The following is a 19,209-nucleotide window of genomic DNA, read 5'->3' on the forward strand; positions in this document are numbered from 1 at the left end:
GTCAGCCTAGAGCCTTGAACATAGGGCTCTCAATCTCACAAACCATGAGAACATGACCTGATCCAGATGCTTAACAGACTGAGCCACCCAGGTGCACATTCATCAGGGTCTTTAATTTTGTTTATCTAATACCGATTAAATGCTGTGCTATATGATTTTAACTAATTTGCAAATGTAGTTCTCGTTACTTAGCCTTTCCATAGGAAGACCACTGTCCTGATTTAATATAGATGCTCTGTAAGCCCTTTACCTTCTGCAATTATTGGTAGTGTTCCTTTCATTAAAAAAAAAAAAAAAAAAAAATTGGGATGCCCAGTTTGGCATCCAACTTCGGCTCAGGTCATGATCTTTCAGTTTGGTTTGTGAGTTTAAGTCCCGTGTCAGGCTCTGTGCTGACAGCTCAGAGCCTGGAGCCTGTTTCAGCTTCTGTGTCTCCCTCTCTCTCTGCCCCTCCCCCACTCACGCTCTCTCTCTGTCAAAAATTTAAAAATAAACAAAAAATTACAGAAATTCTATGAAATTATTTTGTGAGTAAATGTTTTCTCCTGAATTGCAATTATTAGGTTTCCTCATATTATATTCTATACTCAAGTCTGGAGAAGATAACCTTTTCTTATCCTAGATGTTTCCCCATTGCTACACCTGTTTTATTTTTCTTGCCAGCTTCACTCAGATATTTTAACACATAGCATTGTATAAGTTTAAGATGTATAATATATTGATTTGATACATGAACACATTGCAAAGCAATTACCATAATGACATCACCCAACACTTCCATCACGTAACATAATTTCCATCTCTTTTTTGTCCTATACCCATTTTAAATGTCAGCATTAGTATTTCAGTCTTAGGTTTATTGGTCACTTTCCCAGATACCAGCCTATATGGGGTCTAGGATTAGGCTAAGTACTATCTGCCCTCTAGACCTTGGCTAATATAAAAGATCTTCTAGATGATTCTATATGGAAACAACTAAAATATTTCAACCAAAACCAGGAAGTGCAACAATAAAAAACGCATTTATAGTAAAAACCTTGGTCAAAGTTGCCAAAGCTCAGTAGAAGTTTCTACAAAGAAAATACTCAGCATAACTGACTCTGCAGACATGTGATTTATCTATCACTAAACATTTTCATTTTGGCACCATAATTTCATCCTGGGACTTATTTTGTCATCAAGATTCTATAAGAATATTTCACATGATTTTCAGGTAATACTTTGCTAGACTAAATGTTAAATATTTGCTACTTTTTAACATTTGATTTCTATAGGTCTAGGAAATCATATTCCTGAGACTATTCATCTCCCTCTTTATAATAAAAATCACAGGGTAAAAAAGAGCTTGCTTAAATGAAATCTACTTTTGTAGAATCCACGTGTTCTTTTGAGCAAGGTTACCTGGAACCTATTTTTAAAAGATCAAGCCCCAGGGGGCACCTGGGTGGCTCAGTCAGTTAAGCCTCCTATTCTTAATTTCTGCTCAAGTCATGATCTCACAGTTGGTGAGATGAAGCAAGGCCTCACCAAGTGGGGCTCTGTGCTGACAGCATGGAACCTGCTTGGGATTCTCTCTCTCCCCCTCTCTGCCCCTCCCTTGCAGATGCACATGCATGCTTTCTCTCAAAATAAAAAAGATTAAGCACCAAATATGGCATTGTTCTTACTCATTGTATACAACTTTTTTCTAAGTAGGCTGCTACATTCATTAGTGTTCCCACAGGATCACAATATAACACAACTTCGGCGTGAGATGAAGGTCAAAGCCATCTCCATGCAAGAACAGCACATCACAAGCAAATAAAGTCTGCCAATAAGTGAAGGTAAGTAAGTAGAGTCACCCAAGGCGCACGCAGAATGCCGATTTGGGCCGCAACAATCTAATGACTGCCAATGCCCCTCCTTCAAAAGCATTATAACAGTCAAATCATTTTCCATAATTAATCTTAAATGGACGTTCCTTAGCATTTCAGGCTAGAATCTTCACTAAAGCCCGTATTTCAAGTAATGGCACATTAAATCTTATTCCTTTAAACTTCCACACAAAGACAACTTTGAGGGGAAAAAAAAAATCACAGTAGCTCTCACTACACAGAGTGAATTTGAAAAACTAGGCAAAAAATGCAACTCTTAGTACTCAAGAAAATGTAGGAGAAAAAATGGAAGGCACCAATTTATTAAGAGACAGGTCTTAGATTTTTTTTTCCTAACTGCAATTTCAGTAGAAGTTCTGAAACACCCCAATTAAAATCAGCCAAGATCTCATTAATAAGTGATACAAAATCTCATTACACAAGAAATGTCATTATGATAAATTAAGTGTCCAGAAAAATTAAATTATTCCTAAATCTTGCCAGGTAACCCACAAAAAATGGAGTTGGGGGGGACCAAGAGAGAAAGAGATTGGGTGGGGAAGGGATCTGGTTTTATTACCCTACATAATTAAAAATTAAAGACAATAAATGTTTTTGTAGTAATTCATATATTTTTAATGGTAGATGTCAAATACTACAGTGTTTTACCTGTAAGCGATAAAACAATGGCTGAAAGACATCTTAAGTTTCTTTTTTTTTTTTTTTAATGTTTATTTTTGAGACAGAGAGAGACAGAGCATGAACAAGGGAGGGTCAGAGAGAGAGGGAGACACAGAATCTGAAGCAGGCTCCAGGCTCTGAGCTGTCAGCACAGAGCCCGACGCGGGGCTCGAACCCACGGACCGTGAGATCATGACCTGAGCCGAAGTCAGACGCTCAACCGACTGAGCCACCCAGGCACCCCAAGACATCTTAAGTTTCAATTTGCTCACAACTTAATGCAATTATCAAACATTTTCTCCACTGAGTATGCCCATTGGCAAAGGGAATAAACTGCTACCTCTGGTGTTCTGGTTGCCTGAAACTGCCCAGCCCACCACATGCTCAGAATTCCTTTATCATGTGTCAACTCTGCCTTCTAGCTCATTAGATATTATGCTTAATATAAAAGGTGTTGCCAATTATTTACCAATGATTCAAGCCCCTGTACCTTCTGTGGCCCAAACTTCCCATAAAGTCTGCTACCACCAACCCAAGTACCTACTGTGAGGGGCTGGGAGAGCAAGGAGAAACCAAGAGGAAGGGACTGATTGCCTCTGGCAGTTTGAGATGTGGAGAACAAAAGAACTAGGGAAGCAGGAGCTGGAACCAGGGGCCACCATGACTGTAAGAATATAAGCTTCAAGGCTTCAGAGACTTCTTACAGAAGCATTGGGCTCTTACCTATAGGACAAAAGAAGGGAGCTAAAGTCAACCTGATTTCCTCAAAGGTGAAGGAAACCATCGTGGACATCTAGATTCTATTTATATTGTACTTATAAAAGTGTTCCTTCACATCACTTGTCTGTGTAAAAATAACACAAGAATTTGAATAACAGTATTTAGTAGAACTAACATTTATACAGGCCTGTGTGTTAGGCACTATTCTAAGCACAAGAGTGTGCATACACACACACACACACACACACACACACACTCACTCACAGAGGTCCCTGAGGAAGCTATCCCACATTAGAGAGGAAGAAACAGAGGCAAAGAAAGGTTCAACTCTTGCCAGAGGTCATATAGCCAATAAGTGGAGGAAGAGGGATTCAAACTGAAGCCTATGCTTCATAGTTACTACTCTACCTACCACATCATGCTTTTTGACATTCTATGACACAGAGAAGGAAATTTTAAGTGACTAGCTCCTTGACTGATTTCTGAGCACTTTTGAAAGATTTATAATAAAAATAATCTTTTATAATTATTTATATTTGATTAGTAATCTTACCCTGATCATGTGTTCTCCTTCCTCAAAAATCAGTTACATGTGGATTTTGCACACTTTTGCATAACTGTTACAATTTAAATCTAGTCAACATGAATCACACAAATACAAAAATGCTTTATTGTTACTGTGCATGTCAAGCTCATAACAATTTATCAATGAAGCAATTAGCAGTAACACCAGGAAACTGCCGTTGAATAGATGGGTATTTAGTGAGGTGAGACAAAAAATGTTAAGCACCTGCCCCAATGGGGATCCACTTTTACCTAGGACTCCACATATAAAGTGACTCTCCCTACCAGAGGGGGTGCAACATACTCCCCCCACACACAATGGCCATAGATATGCAAAACTGATTCCACCAAAACAATGCAGACACATAGTGTTCAATCTGGCGAAGCCAGAGAGCTGCAGAACCACAGCGCCATTTCTGTAAAATATTAGTAGGCAACCTACATTTGGTAGAACACTCTGGACATAAATCAAGTATTAAAAAGAAATCAATTGATAAAGCTCTCCACTTAGACTCAGAATTTACTTGAGCAAGTCCTTAAGAACTGACCCTTTCGAAAAAGACAAGCCAGGTTGCCCCCAATACCATCCCCAATCTATAACTATCCATCTTCCAACATCATTGGGATCACTATTTTCCTCATTCATCATAATTGCATAGTAGCCAATATTACCAATTTGATATCTAAAATGTCAGATATAGGCTCTTTATTTAGTATACTACTTTTATTGTTCAACCTTAGTCAATGAAAAAAAAATTATTTAAAACTTTAAGCTGATTACTCACAATTAGCTACCCTATAATCTCTATTTAGTATAAAATCCTTTGATTCCTCAACACAAAATCTACCACAAGAAACCTAACCATAATCCAAGCCTAAGATACTAGAATGAAGGAAAGAGGAGTGTGGAAGAAGGTATTTTCTACATGGTGCTTGTAATCCTCCTATTTTTAAAAAGACTGGCATTCAATTATTAGCCAGGGATACAATCTCTAATGTCTATAGGAATGTCAGATTCTGTTTAGAACACCTTTCCAGACCTATACTCCACTGTTTTTTATGTATTAGAGACGAAACTGGATGCATTTACAACTTGGTCCATAATTTAGGCCATTTGTGGGTTTGAAGTGTTGGACTCCAAACATCGATCAGGTCCTCAAAGAGCCCATTCCCAGAAATAGACAGGAAAAGAAGTTTACTCTGTACAAGACACTGCTCCACAGTCAACAGATGTCAGAGGGGAGAAAAAAAACACACTGACCCAAAGAGATCTGTAATCTACTGTAAGAATTCAATTAGTACACAGGGAACAATATTTGACCTAAGTAACAGGGAGGAGGAAGGACAGCTGTCCAAACGTGCTAGAGACCCAAAGCAACCACCACTGTACGGGGAACTCCTCAGGGTGGAGACTCCGGCTTTCTTTGCATCACTGTTGCCTAAAGAGACATGGTGATAAGTGTGTTCAACAAACAGCTTAATAAATGCCTTTGATTACTTCACTACATAGGTAAACTGTAGTCATTACTTGACTACATAGGTAGGCAGAATTGTCTTAAGAGATCAGCTTTTCTCTGCAGGGAAAACTTTGAGAATAAGAAAAAGCAGAAAAAGGGGAGGGAGGGAAGACAGGAGAGGCAAATATGAAAAGCAACAGAAGGAGAAGCAGCAACATGGATGGACAGGAGCAGATGGAAAGCTGAGAAAGCCAGTACAAGAGGAAAGAGAGGAAGGGGAGGAAGAGAGAGGCTCACCGAAGGCAACAGGGACCCCTCAGTCCCACTAAGTCCAGAGGCTTTTTTCCTCCTGGACCAAGTCCCATCATTTGGCCCCCTATACCACATCATGCATGTGCGTCCTGCATAGCGCACAGTAGCTAAGTACAACCGCAGTGGTTCCTCAGAGCTGATCGGAGCCCCTGTGTAGTCTTGATGACTGTCTGGAATTCTAAGGTTCTATCCTTCCCACATGTATGGTGTTGGAATCGGTCTTCTCCTTTATGAAATGAAGGGGAGAGTAGACACTGAGACATCTTATATGATGTTATTACTGCCGTAACTTGCCAAAACGGTCCTGCGCTCTTTTCCCCACACAGGTGAATAAAACCCAAAATCTTAGAACCACTTTTTGTTTGCCACATTTTTGACATTTTTTTCATTAAAAATTTTTGGAAAGTTCAAAAAGTAAGGAACCCCTTACTTAGGTAGAATGTTTTATTCCCCTATGATTTTAGAGAAAGGCTTTAGGATTCTTCTGAGTAAAGAATGTCTCACAGTTTGAAAAAAAAAAAAATGACAGAATCACTGACATTGTTAAGTTTAAAAAGAAAGCAGACAGAAACTCAGTACCTGTTGTACAACCTCATTTTCTAAACTATGGATGGATGGGTGTGAGCATGTAAACATGCATATGTATAACATACACATATATATGTGTATACATTTGTAGAACTATACATAACAAATTCAGTAATGGCTACTTTTGGATAGTGACATTTCATCTTATTTCTTTCCTCTTAAGTAGAAATTACTAAATCGTTACGTCCTTCATCTATAAATATGAAAAATAAATCTGTTTTAACTTTGAAAAAAAGCACTTGCCTTCTGAGTAAAGCAAGCCTGGTGGACAAAAGTCTCTATCAGTGCAGTGTTACTTAATACTTCAGTTTACCTTAATAACATAAAGATCACTTTTCCAATAAAAAGCTTTCAACCTCTAGGGTCCCTGCAGGGCAACAGGAAACAGCAGATTCCTGGATTATTATGCTTTATTGCATTTAACAACTCATATACTTCACAGTACTGAGAGTTCTGTTGGTATTTAAAATACATCTCCAGGAAATACATCTTCCATAAAATGTAATAAAATGTGCATGCAATAGATTATATACTATACATGAATATAAATAACCAAGTGTTATGTTTGGATGTGTCCCATAAGGAGGGAACTCACATAAAACATCTTTTAAACTATTATGTACAATGTAGATCAATTTTTAAGTCTTCTAAGCAATGGGAAGATTCTTCGTCCTAACAAAATTAACAAATCAACATTTCAGTCTGAGAAAAGAAACACTTAGGCCATCCACAATACCCTCTGAGTACTGAAAATCAAAGATGAACTAGACACAACGCCAACCTTCAAGGAGTTTATTATCCATCAGGAAAGCAAACACAAACAAATAGGAGTTCAATAAGGCAGTTCAAGTAAATGCTGGAGGATGAGCAAAGTGTGTACATGGTTCTCTGAAGGCACAATTGAATGGTTATTCCACCTAGAAGGGTGGGTTGGAAAAGTTTCCTCAAGAACCTTTTTCAATGTAATTATTATTTTCTACAACTGAGTGATACAAGCATCTCTTTCTTTCATGAAGCACTGAGAAGCATAGAGTAGGGTGTCTAGGGCACAGTCACCTAGACATATTAATACAGAGACTCTAGGGGCACCTAGATGCCTCAGTCTCAGGTTAAGCTTCCAACTTCAGCACAGGTCATGATCTCGCGGTCTGTGAGTTTGAGCCCCACATCTGGCTCTGTGCTGACAGCGCAGAGCCTGGAGCCTGCTTCTATGTCTCCCTCTCTCTCTGCCCCTCCCCTGCTCATGCTCTCTGTCTCTCAAAAACGAATAAATGTTAAAAAAAATATATTAAGTTTATAGCAGCACTCTCAACAATAGCCAAATTACGGAAAGAGCCTAAATGTCCATCAACTAATGAATGGATAAAGAAATTGTGGTTTATATACACAATGGAATACTACGTGGCAATGAGAAAGAATGAAATACGGCCTTTTGTAGCAACGTGGATGGAACTGGAGAGTGTGATGCTAAGTGAAATAAGCCATACAGAGAAAGACAGATACCATATGGTTTCACTCTTATGTGGATCCTGAGAAACTTAACAGAAACCCATGGGGGAGGGGAAGAAAAAAAAAAAAAAGAGGTTAGAGTGGGAGAGAACCAAAGCATAAGAGACTGTTAAAAACTCAGAACAAACTGAGGGTTGATGGGGGGTGGGAGGGAGGGGAGGGTGGGTGATGGGTATTGAGGAGGGCACCTTTTGGGATGAGCACTGGGTGTTGTATGGAAACCAATTTGACAATAAATTTCATATATTTAAAAATAAATAAATAAATAAATAAATAAATAAAAATATATATTAAAAAAAATACAGAGCCTCTACATGAGCTAATAGAGGTAAGCAGCCATCTAGTCAAATTGTCTACTTCCTATCATTTTTGAGAACTTATTAAATTCTGTGCAAAGTATTGAATAAGACATGTTCTCTCCTCAAGGACTGTGCACCCTGCTAGAGGAGACAGGAACAAAGCATTACAGTACAATTTGGTAATTACTTTAATAGGGATTTGTTCATGGCTACGGAAGCACAGCAGATGACAGTTAACTAAAATGTGAGAGTTCAGGGAAGGCTTAACAAATAAGGAGCCATGTGTGAGCTCTGAAGGACAGGACAGAGCTGGCTCAGTGAACTTTCTCAGGCAGTAGGATGTGTCAGGGCTAAATGAGGTCCTCTGTGCTATTACTTAATCTAAATGTGAGGATCTTTCCATGAAACAGGTATCGTTCCCATTGTCTACATATGTACACAGGTGACTTAACTTGTCCAAACCCAAACTAAAGTAACAGGTGAAGTTGGGTTTTGAATGCAGATCAGAAGTCTTATTTGGCTTCTTTGGCTTTTCCCAGAATAGGTAAGCAAAAAAAAAAAAAAAAAAAAAAAAAGAGACTTACTTTGATCTGTATCTCTACTGGTTGAAATCTGATTTCTTCAGCAATCTCCTTAGATCTTTCAAACAGTTCCTTTTCTGTAAAGTTTCTATTTCTTCTGTATACATACATTTTCAGCATGATTTCTATTTCTTCTATATTCATACATTTTCAGCATGATTATATAATCAAGCAGGCATTTGTAACTCACTAAAATGATCTCAAATTCCTCTACTTTTCAAGGAAGTCAAACCTACTTAGACACTAGCAAAGCGTAACTCAACACTTAATATTTTCAATAATTTAAAAGAAACATTTATGGAAAGACATCCGTTTGAACGTAACATACAAGCTCTAATACTTAGACAACCATTTGAAAAGTAAGAGGGTATGTGAAGTGAAGACATGGCATAGTGTAGCCACAAAGTCATCACGCCTAGTAGGTAGGAGTGGGCTGTATGTTCCCACCACTATATACAAATTTGATATATTCCCTACAGTCTTCTGGCAAATGTCTGTGTTAATGACTGGAAGCCATTAGTGCTGTGTTTTGAAGTTGTTTTTAGGGCTTCACTACTAACAGGTAAAGATGAGAAATTTTCTGTTCCACATATACATAAAACATCAGACCTTATCAAGTCTAGATATGGAAGGGGCCATACTCTATCAGACCCATATCTAATCTGTTGTTAAGATAAGTTTCTAAAATGTGAGAACAGGATCAGATTTGAGCAGTGCAGTCTTGTTACAGAATGATCACTGCCTCTAAACCACAAACGAAGTTGGTAAAATAAGCAGTGTGATTGACACTGTATTTTTCCAAAGGGCCCTAAAAACTATCTTCTGAAATAGCTTCCCCCATGTCATGGTGAAGACAGCTATCACTCAGTTAACAGAAGTTACAATAATTATCACATTAGGGACTATGTGACCTTTGTGAACTTACCAGACTTACATATTGCACACAACTATTTATGTTGCTCTTGTGTGATTAAACGCTCAGGAAAATAGTATATACTTAGTCTTATGTAAATGAGTATTTCTTTGCTTATGTTTTATGTACATACAGTTTTTATAAGGCCATCTGCTTTACAGAAGAGATTGTAAGTGGGTGACATAGTCATTACCAAATAAAATCATACAATTGGCAATAAATTATATGATGCTGTACTTAGTAAAGATTACTAGACTGTAAATATAAATCAAACCCTGAGAGGGGAAATATGACTATAAAAGCTGTTGATATGACAAGGGAAAAATAATTTATATTGGCTGAGCACCCAGGCATTATATTTGACAATTTACCTGTTATTACACAGTACCAGGAGGCAAGTAATTTCCAGTTTCCCTCCAGTGATCTACTTACTGCAAGATTATTGATCTATGCATCCCAAATTACACACCAAGGTGCTCACCAAGGTGAGCAAACTCACAGGGACAGTGCAGGAGATTTTATATTTTCAAAAAATAGTAATAATAATTAACAGGAATACTCCCACCTGTCAGGTATTATATGAACTACTGGCTCAAATTAGTGTATAGTTTCAACATTAGATCATACCACATTCCTCTCAAAGACATGTATCTGTGAAGCTGGACATTCGGCAGTTGCTATGAGTGATTATAAAGTAAATACAGTACCTCAATGTGGAACAGAAAACGAGGGTGTGGTGATATGTAATCTTATTCCAAGATTTGAGAAGTTGTGTAGTGCCCATCAGGCATGCACATCTCATTAGAGAGTAATTGCAGGTATTTAAGATAAAAATTGGTTTTTCCTTTCAGTTTATGTGTATTCTCTTTTTAAACAACTAGTAAGTTGTCTCCAGCTAACTACCTAAAAATGAAAATGCTGGGGTTTTTCACTTTGTTATTTTGGCTGAGGGGTAAAGTGGAAAAAAAAAAAATCACACATTCAACATGCCATAAATCGAGGAAGTTTGAGAACTTCTGTTGTAGGTGAATTCTAACCTTCCAAACCAAAGGAAAGGAGGCTGGCTGACCTGAGGGTCTTTAAAGGCTTCACCTAGTTCTCTGAGCAAAGTTTCTGAAGTGATTAATAAAAAGGTCATCTGTGATTGAATGTACAAAATATTTTATATGATCGGTGTGACAGATGGAAATGTTAATTGTCACCATATACTTCCCACTCTTACAATAACTTTGCTCACCTTCCATTGTGTGTCACTTGACTAAATATGATGATTGTGTAATGTGTATTTCATATTCAGGAAGAATAAATTATATCTATTTTCGGTAATATCCCCTCTCCTGCCCTTTCACTACTGAAATACACAGAAGTACTGCTTAGATAATCTAACACAGGGGTTTTTAGATGAATTTCCTCTACAGTATGATCTATATGTAGGCAGTTATGATTTTCTCTTGTATTCTACATATTTTAGAGTAATCTGAGGTCCTACATGTTCAGACCTCCAAAAAAAGAAAAAAGAAAAATGAAATGTTTATGTAATTATGCCAAATACTTAGGAAATTATACAAAGCATAGTATCACCTGCCATGAGATTATAAATCTTATATATAGAAGGCCAGTAAGATACCAACAAAGTTAAAACTAAAAACCACCACCTTACTAGCATTTGTGGAATCTCCTGAAATAAGGATGAGGACTCCAGAAGCAGGCAGACCCTAGTATGACCTCCAGCTTCATGATTTTTAAACTGTGCGATGCCAGGCAAATGACGCAATCTCTCTATCTTCAAACAGAAATAACAATACCAATCTCACAGGGTGAAGACTAGTGAGGACTTAAAATACTTAAGCTACCTTAAGTATTAAAATACTACAGAAGCTACTAGCACTGAGTAACTTTGCCATCATCTCATAACATCAACTAAAAGCAGACACAACTGATTCCTCTTTTAGTTTGTTCAAAAACTATGTAAAAAAAACCTCCTAGCTTAACTTCCCCTAGCCATCTCAAACTAAGCATGGCTAAAATGAAACTCACATTTCCTGAGAATCAACACCTACGGTTGTGTAAAAAAAGAAAAAGTTGCCTCTTACCCACCTTTATGACCTTGAAATCATTCTTGACCCCCTTGCTGTCACACTCAAGCCATCGCCAGATGCTGTCAAGCCTTTTCAACGGTCTCACGTTATTCCTCCACTTTCCCTCATCACCCTGCAAGCTGGGTACTATAATATTTTCATTATTAGCCTCTGCTTTTGGCTCCTTCTCACCTAACCTATCTTAACACCAAAACCTGTAGATAACATGGTTCTCCTGTAACTTTCTGCCATAGATCACCACTTTCCTCTTCTACATCAAAAAAATGAGTTCAGGGAACCTGGGTGACTCGGTTAAGCATCCAACTCTTGATTCCAGCTCAGGTCATGATCTCACAGCTTGTGAGTTCAAGCCCCGCATTGGGCTCTTCACTGATGGTAGAGAGCCTGCTTGAGATTCTCACTCTCTCTCCCTCTGACTCTGCCTGCTCTTTCTCGCTCTCAAAATAAACTTTAAAATCTTCTTTAAAAAAAGAGTTCTAATAAGACCTTGTGGAGGGGCGTCTGGGTGGCTCAGTTGGTTACGTGTCCAACTTCGGCTCAGGTCATGATCTCGCGGTCCATGAGTTCGAGCCCCGCGTCGGGTCTGTGCTGACAGCTCAGAGCCTGGAGTCTGTTTCAGATTCTGTGTCTCCCTCTCTCTCTGACCCTCCCCCATTCGTGCTGTGTCTCTCTCTGTCTCAAAAATAAATAAACGTTAAAAAAATTAAAAAAAAAAGACCTTGTGGAGTTGTATCCACACAGAGCCACTGAGTAGACACTGCTCACATGGCCCTTTGCAAACCACAAAAGGGACCCTTCCTTCTTCACGATACTTTACTTCCATCTCCTAGAAAACTGAGCTCAGGTGCTGATTTCATTAAAGACATATTGATACTATACGCAGAGACGTGAGTCTAAATAAATACAAACATATAATGTGATTAGATCATGTCCAGCAGATATGGTGCCCATCATGAACAATCTAAGAGTGTTGTCTTCATGTTCCTAGTTCTTTTCCTGTACCAACCGCTATGCCATCCACACTATCCAACAGACAAAAATCAATCACTAATGACCTCCCAGTTGCCAAATCTGATGGCTGAATTTTTATTACTTTTCTTATTTGATTTTGTACTAGGATCACAATCGTTTTCCATGGTCTTTAGGACAGCACTGTTTCCTAGATCTCTTCCTACCCTCTGACTACCGTGTCACTCTTTCCCTTACTGCCTCCTACCCTTTTTGTTTCCTAAATGTCACTCCTCAGTTTTCCATCCATGGCCTTCCATTTTATCAAGAATAACAATTTCAGTCATGACTTCAGTCATATACCCTTGACCAAAGAATGGTCCTCCTCTATAGAGGAAGGTCATCCTCTTCAATAGAGCATGCAACTTTAGGAGGGATGCACATGGAGGAGTGAGAGGAAGGGAACAGCTGCCTAGCCAGCCAGATCAGCCAAATCAACCCTGGGGATCAATGGGGTAACTGACGTCAGAGCCAGATCACCATCACTGCACGTTATATTCAACATTTACAAATCAATGTGGTATCATGGGAATATTAGGGAGCAGGTAAAGGACATTTTTATTTTAAATAAGGTGGACAGGGTAAGCATTGTAATTAAAGTGCCATCTTAAGTAAAGGCTTGAAGTAGGTGATGGAGTTGACCGCATGGACATCTATGAAGCAAGCATTCCAAGCAGAATAAATAGCCAGTGCAAAGGCCTTAAGAACCTACATGATATTTCAAGGAACATCAACAAACCAAAGCATTTGGAGTAGATAGACTACTATCTACCTGAAATTGTCATAAACATACAAATGTGTGATATCTGTGATGAGCCATCTTGAATGAGACCCTTGAAATGTAGTGCCCTTGTGCATTATACAATCTGCTATGTCAGCCTGATATAGGATTCCTCCTCCTCTCTACTTGTCTTAGGTCAACCCTCATTTCATATACCATTTCACAATGAAGCGTTCCTACCCAAATCACAGCCATCACCAAATCCTCTTAACTGCAGTTTGTACACAGTTAACCACTGACATATACTACCATGTGTTTATATGCAGTATTTTTCCTTCTAGGTATAGTCTTTGGTTTGTCTCTGTCTAAAAAAAGAAAAAAAAAATCACTCTAGAACAACAATGCTTCCCCATTACCCATCAATGTGATTATATCTAACAGGCCCATAATAACTGTTCATTGCAAATAAACAGTTTATTGAGAATATTTTTCATAAATGCAACTTTACATTGACACCCAGATTGCAATCCCACTGAGCCAATATACTCACCACAGTGATATAGGAAATAATTTAAAAGGCATATTTGATTTTTAATAATTTAAATTTAATAATTTAGTAATTTAATAGGCACATTGATTTTTCAGTTCATTCCATTCCACTGATTTAATGAAATAATCATTCATATTTCATTTCAGATCAAGTTTTGCTACTGGTTTTAATATTGCTTTCTAAGATACAAAGTCTCTAATCTTCCTAATAAAATTAAGCCATTTCTTAAAAAAAAAAAACAGAAAAATAATGTGTTCCCTTCCAGTAAGAAAATGTTAAGGATTATTCCAAGTCAAGCATAGCTACCATGTAAACACTGGACAAAAGCTGGTATTGTAGAGTTGCTTGAACTACAAGTGAACAGTTTATTGAAGACAAGGGGGCCATCAGAATGTTGACATTACCAAAAGATTTTTCTTTTATCATAAAACTATATTTCCTAGGTCAGACATTGCTCAGCATTTTCTGATTACCTGAAGTATTAGCACCAATGATGAAGTGTTTTCCCAGGAGATCCACTGATGATCCCCAAGAAAAGCTGGGAAGGAGATCTTCCAGCAACCCCTGCTCATCAGAGCCACTTCCAGAAACACCGAGGACTTGTCATTGTGGCTACAAGCCACAACCAAGCCAAAGCCTCTTAATCACAGATGGCTTCCCCAGGCCTGCTTTCTTACTGTTAGAAATGGCCAGCAGGCCAGGTCATATGTCAAAGTAAGCTCTACAGCTGGGGAGTCTTGTCTAAGATGATTGAAGCCATGTCTAAATACATAGCACCTGGCTCAGGACCCTTAACGAATGTCTGATTTGTCTTTAACAACCTCAAAAGAAAAGAGGACAGAATGGCAGACAGAACCAAAGATCCAAGTGTGTGGCATGGTATCCAGAGTCAATGGGAATTGCTTAAAAGCATTTCTCATTACATTCCTGAGGAGAGCCTCAGTGATCATTATAGTAAGAATTACTGTAATCAGAATTTATAAAACTGTTATTTAAATTGCAAACATCCTAAGGGTGCCTGGGTGGTTTGGTCAGTTAAGCATCCGATTTCAGCTCAAGTCATGATCTCATGGTCTGTGGGTTCAAGCCCCGCATCAGGCTTTGTGCTGACTGCTCAGAGCCTGGAGCCTGCTTGGGATTCTGTGTCTCCCTCTCTCTCTACCCCTCCCCCTCATTCATATTCATTCTCTCTCCCTCTCCTTCTCTCTCTCTCAAAAATGAACATTGAAAATATTTTTTTAAATAAAATTGAATAAATGACAAACATCCTATATATCACTTTAACAAAACACAGATGATATAAATTTAAGGTTTCTTATTTGTGCAAAATCTGATATCTTTCAGAGCCCACATGACAAGCTAGAGACCCCATTGCCTCTAAATAAAACTTTAAAAAATAATTTTCAAAAATAAAGGCAACTGTCACCATTGCCTTCTACCTCCGGGCAGGCCTATCAAGCTATTCAAAACTAACAGCTTCTCATTTTATGGTTAATGCCATTTAAACAAAATACTCTCTGAAATATGGGAGTTCACTCCTAACTTCACAGCCAACTCTAACAATTTCCTAATTTGAAGGGTACATCAATTGAGCTGCAGTTAAAAAATAAGTTCTCTTATTCTATTGCTAGGACAGAGAAGCCCTATTAGTTTCTGTGTAGGTATTAAACTTTACTGTTACCCATAATGCCCTCGCTGCCCTGGAGAGACTGGGATGGACAGAGACTCCAGGAAAGCAGGTCTACTGTGGGAATATTTAGTTGGTTGAGTGATAATGATAGCTTTCCTGGATATTATTTCTTTCCTCACCTAAAGTATCTTCCCCTTGACAGCTTATACATTCCTTTTTCCTTTCCCAGCACTCAAATTAGCAAACAGCAGGCCGTGATGATATCAACACCCTCTCTCTCTCTCTCTCTCTCTCTCACACACACACACACACACACGCACACACACACACACACACACACACACACACACACACTCAGAACTACATCATTTCCACCAAAGGCATGAGGTAAAAAGATCAGTGTAGCTCTCAGGGAACAAAGAAAATTCACCGTTAGAAGATACTGGCACACTCTGTCTATAATTAACATTGTAAAACACTTTTGTGAATTCTAACTTCAAACATAATTCATAAAAAGGAAAGCTATCATTATCACCCAACCAACTAGAGATTCCCACAGTAGACCTGCTCTCCCAGAGTCTGTCCATCCCAATTCCTCTGGGGCAGCAAGAGGGCACAACTGGACCCATTCCCTTAGCCCAGCACAATGCAGGGCATAGAGTACATCCCCATAAATGTAGTGAGTCCCATGATAGATCAGAAATCATACCTCTAGCTACTTAGCTGGCCTTTGTTGAGAGTTTATCATGTGCTGTACATCGGATTACCTAAAAGATGTTCATAATAACTAAGATCTTATTTTCCTCATTTTACAGAAAAGAAAACTAAGCAACTGGCCCATGATCACGTAGCTTTAAGAATGACGCAGAGATTTGAAACTTACTTCGCTGATTTCATTTGCAGTTTCATTTTCATTGTTGCTTGAAACAAATTAGTAATACTATAAAACTGTAGCATAATCTTTAACCTCATAGCACCCTTCCATTTAATTTTGCTTTTAACCACCATATCATACTCCCTGTCTTTGCCCTTGAAAGACACACAGAGTTGTGCTGTTAGGAACCACAGACACAATGCCCAGGGCCAGTGAGATGTTCAGGAGCCTATAGAAAATAGCAGGCTTGGTGGAGGGGAAAGGGGGTAGGATCTCAAAATTATGAAAAGAAAATTATCAAATTGAAGTTAGTAACTGTTTACTTTAAAGGTCATAAATGTTATGGGATTTAACAATAATTACTTGAATTAGCATTCATGAAAATTATATTTGAAAACAATTTCTAACTCAAATTGTTCTTACTCTAAAGGGATCCCCAGGGGTGCCTGGGTGGCTCAGTCAGTTAAGCATCCAACTGTTGGTTTGGATTCAGGTTATGATCTTACAGTTTGTGGGATAGAGCCCTGTATCCAGCTCTGTGCTGAGAGCTCAGAGACTGCTTGGGATTCATACTCTCTCTCTCTTTCTCTTTCTCTCTCTCTCTCTCTCTCTCTCTCTCTCTCAACATAAATAAATACACTAAAAAAATTTTTTAAATAAAGGGAGCCCCAAATATATATAACAATTGTAGAGAATTATAGCCAATTGCATGTTGCATCCAAATTTGAAAGCAAAATTATGTTTAAAATCCTTTATACTTCTTTAACAAAATCATATCCGATGTGATACATGGGTAACTAATGTGCTCCATTTCCCAGATTCCTTGTCAAGACATTTTGGGTTAGGCTCTGCTGATGAGAAGTACTCCTGTAAAAGAAAAGGCTGGATATAAGAAGCCATAAACTCCTCCAACAGTAGTGAGTAGGCGCCGGGACACATGTTAGATGGACACATGTGTGGCTTCTGGAGAAAGCTGTTAGCTAGGGAACCTCCACTTTGGGGCTGCAGGTGGCTAAGCCACAGGCTAGCCGTTCTCAAATTCCTTCAAGTAATATCAGTTATGGCCAATATTCACTCCTTGTATAATCTCTCTATTAAACCTCTCCCTGCTAAAACACTTAGAATGGTTATGGTTCTCCTGTTTTACCCAAAAAAGCAAACAATCTCTAGTAGGTAAGATACTACATGACCTTTTTCTTCTTGTTCGCATTTTCTGGCTTTTTAAAATGAACATGTGCTGCCTTTGTTAACATACACCAACTCCCTGCACCACACACCTAAAAAAATACTCTCAAATTAGTGTAAGACGGAAGTTCCTGGGGCGCCTGGGTGGCTCAGTCAGTTAAGCAGTTGACTTCACCTCAGGTCATGATCCCCGGGTTCATGAGTTCGAGCCCCGCGTCGGGCTCTGTGCTGACAGCTCAGAGCCTGGACCCTGCTTCAGATTCTGTGTCTCCCTCTCTGCCCCTCCCCCGCTCACACTCTGTCTCTCTGTTTTAAAATTAATGAATACATTTTTTTTTAATTTTTTTAAAAAAGGAAGTTCCCTACATACCTCAGCAAATACTTGCTATACATAACAACTGATATTTGTATAAATTACTCCAGTTGTTTTTAAAGTTTAAATTAGGTACCAAACACCCTGTTTAAAAAAAAAAAATCAGGAAAATCTTCTACAAATTGATATCCCTACAAAGGGCTAAAGGGAAAATAACCACTTGCTATTGAAAGAGTTACTTTTCAGAATAATTCATGTATTGCAGTCACTTTTATTACCTTTTCACTGAGCAACACCTTAAGAATTTTTGTATTCTGAGAGGTTCTATTATCCTGTCCATTTTGATTTCCAAGATTTAGCCAAAACAGTCTATCCAAGGACATTTAACACATAGAAAACTATCCTCCAGATGGTCAAAAACAAAAAAATGAGTAATTGAAGATGGCTTCACATCCTCTTTCAGCTACTCCAAAGGCAGGTGTCGTGTAAATAAAACATAAGAATATTTACATTAACAGACTGTAATAGCAGTTGGTTCATAACTCCACTAAAATATTTTAAATGCAACAAAAGTTAAATAATGGTAAGCAAAGACTAGGGGGAAATATTCGTCACAATTATTTTCAGATCTTAATATTTCCATCAAAGATAAATTACATAATCTGTTGCAACCATATTAATCCAATTGGCACAAATTAGGGGCAAATTCCATATCCATAACATACAGTTAAGTATGGAAATTCATTAAAATTTTTATATAAAAATGTGGAAAATTTCCTGAAAAGTCATGGTATAATCTCTTTTCTTGCTGCTTTAAACAGATTATCAAGACTACACAATTACAGACTATAGTGTTAACTTCACAGAACTCTTAAGTTGTCTGCAAACAATCCTTTCAAAGTCATAATGCAATAGGTGTACCAGCCCCTTTGTCATGTATAGACATTGTCTGATTGTGATATCTTCTTTGTGGGATGGTGAGCCAATCTTTATAATCAGTGGAAAAACATATATACATTAAGTATTCCATAACAGTCTTTTGAATATCAAGTTTGATAAATGGAGGAATGTTTGAATAATGAAATTAAGAACTGGCAAAAAAGTAATCAAGGCCAAATTAATTAAACCTACAATTATTACTGGTAGCACTTACTGAGCAATTACTATGTGCAGGCATTATGCTAAGCACATTGTGCAGATTATGTAATACAACAACCCCACGAGGAAAGCACGACCATCCTCATTTCGCAGGTGAGGAAACACGCTTGCAGAGGCTGAGAGGAATGCCCAAGATCACACAGCCATTCGGCAGTTAGTGGAATTTACACACAGGCCTATTTAATTCCAAAGCC

General features: G+C 38.2%; 1 protein-coding gene and 1 non-coding gene across 2 annotated transcripts in view; both read right to left on the reverse strand.

Moving 5' to 3' along the window:
* Nucleotides 1-19,209, reverse strand: part of VAV3 (vav guanine nucleotide exchange factor 3) — a 356,891-nt gene that overhangs the window by 287,976 nt on the left and 49,706 nt on the right. The window lies entirely within an intron of this gene.
* On the reverse strand, nt 2,689-2,773 carry TRNAR-UCG. The gene has a single exon. It is a non-coding gene; the product is annotated as a tRNA-Arg (tRNA).

The sequence above is a fragment of the Panthera tigris genome, chromosome C1 (assembly GCF_018350195.1).
Source record: "Panthera tigris isolate Pti1 chromosome C1, P.tigris_Pti1_mat1.1, whole genome shotgun sequence".
Lineage (NCBI taxonomy): Eukaryota > Metazoa > Chordata > Mammalia > Carnivora > Felidae > Panthera > Panthera tigris.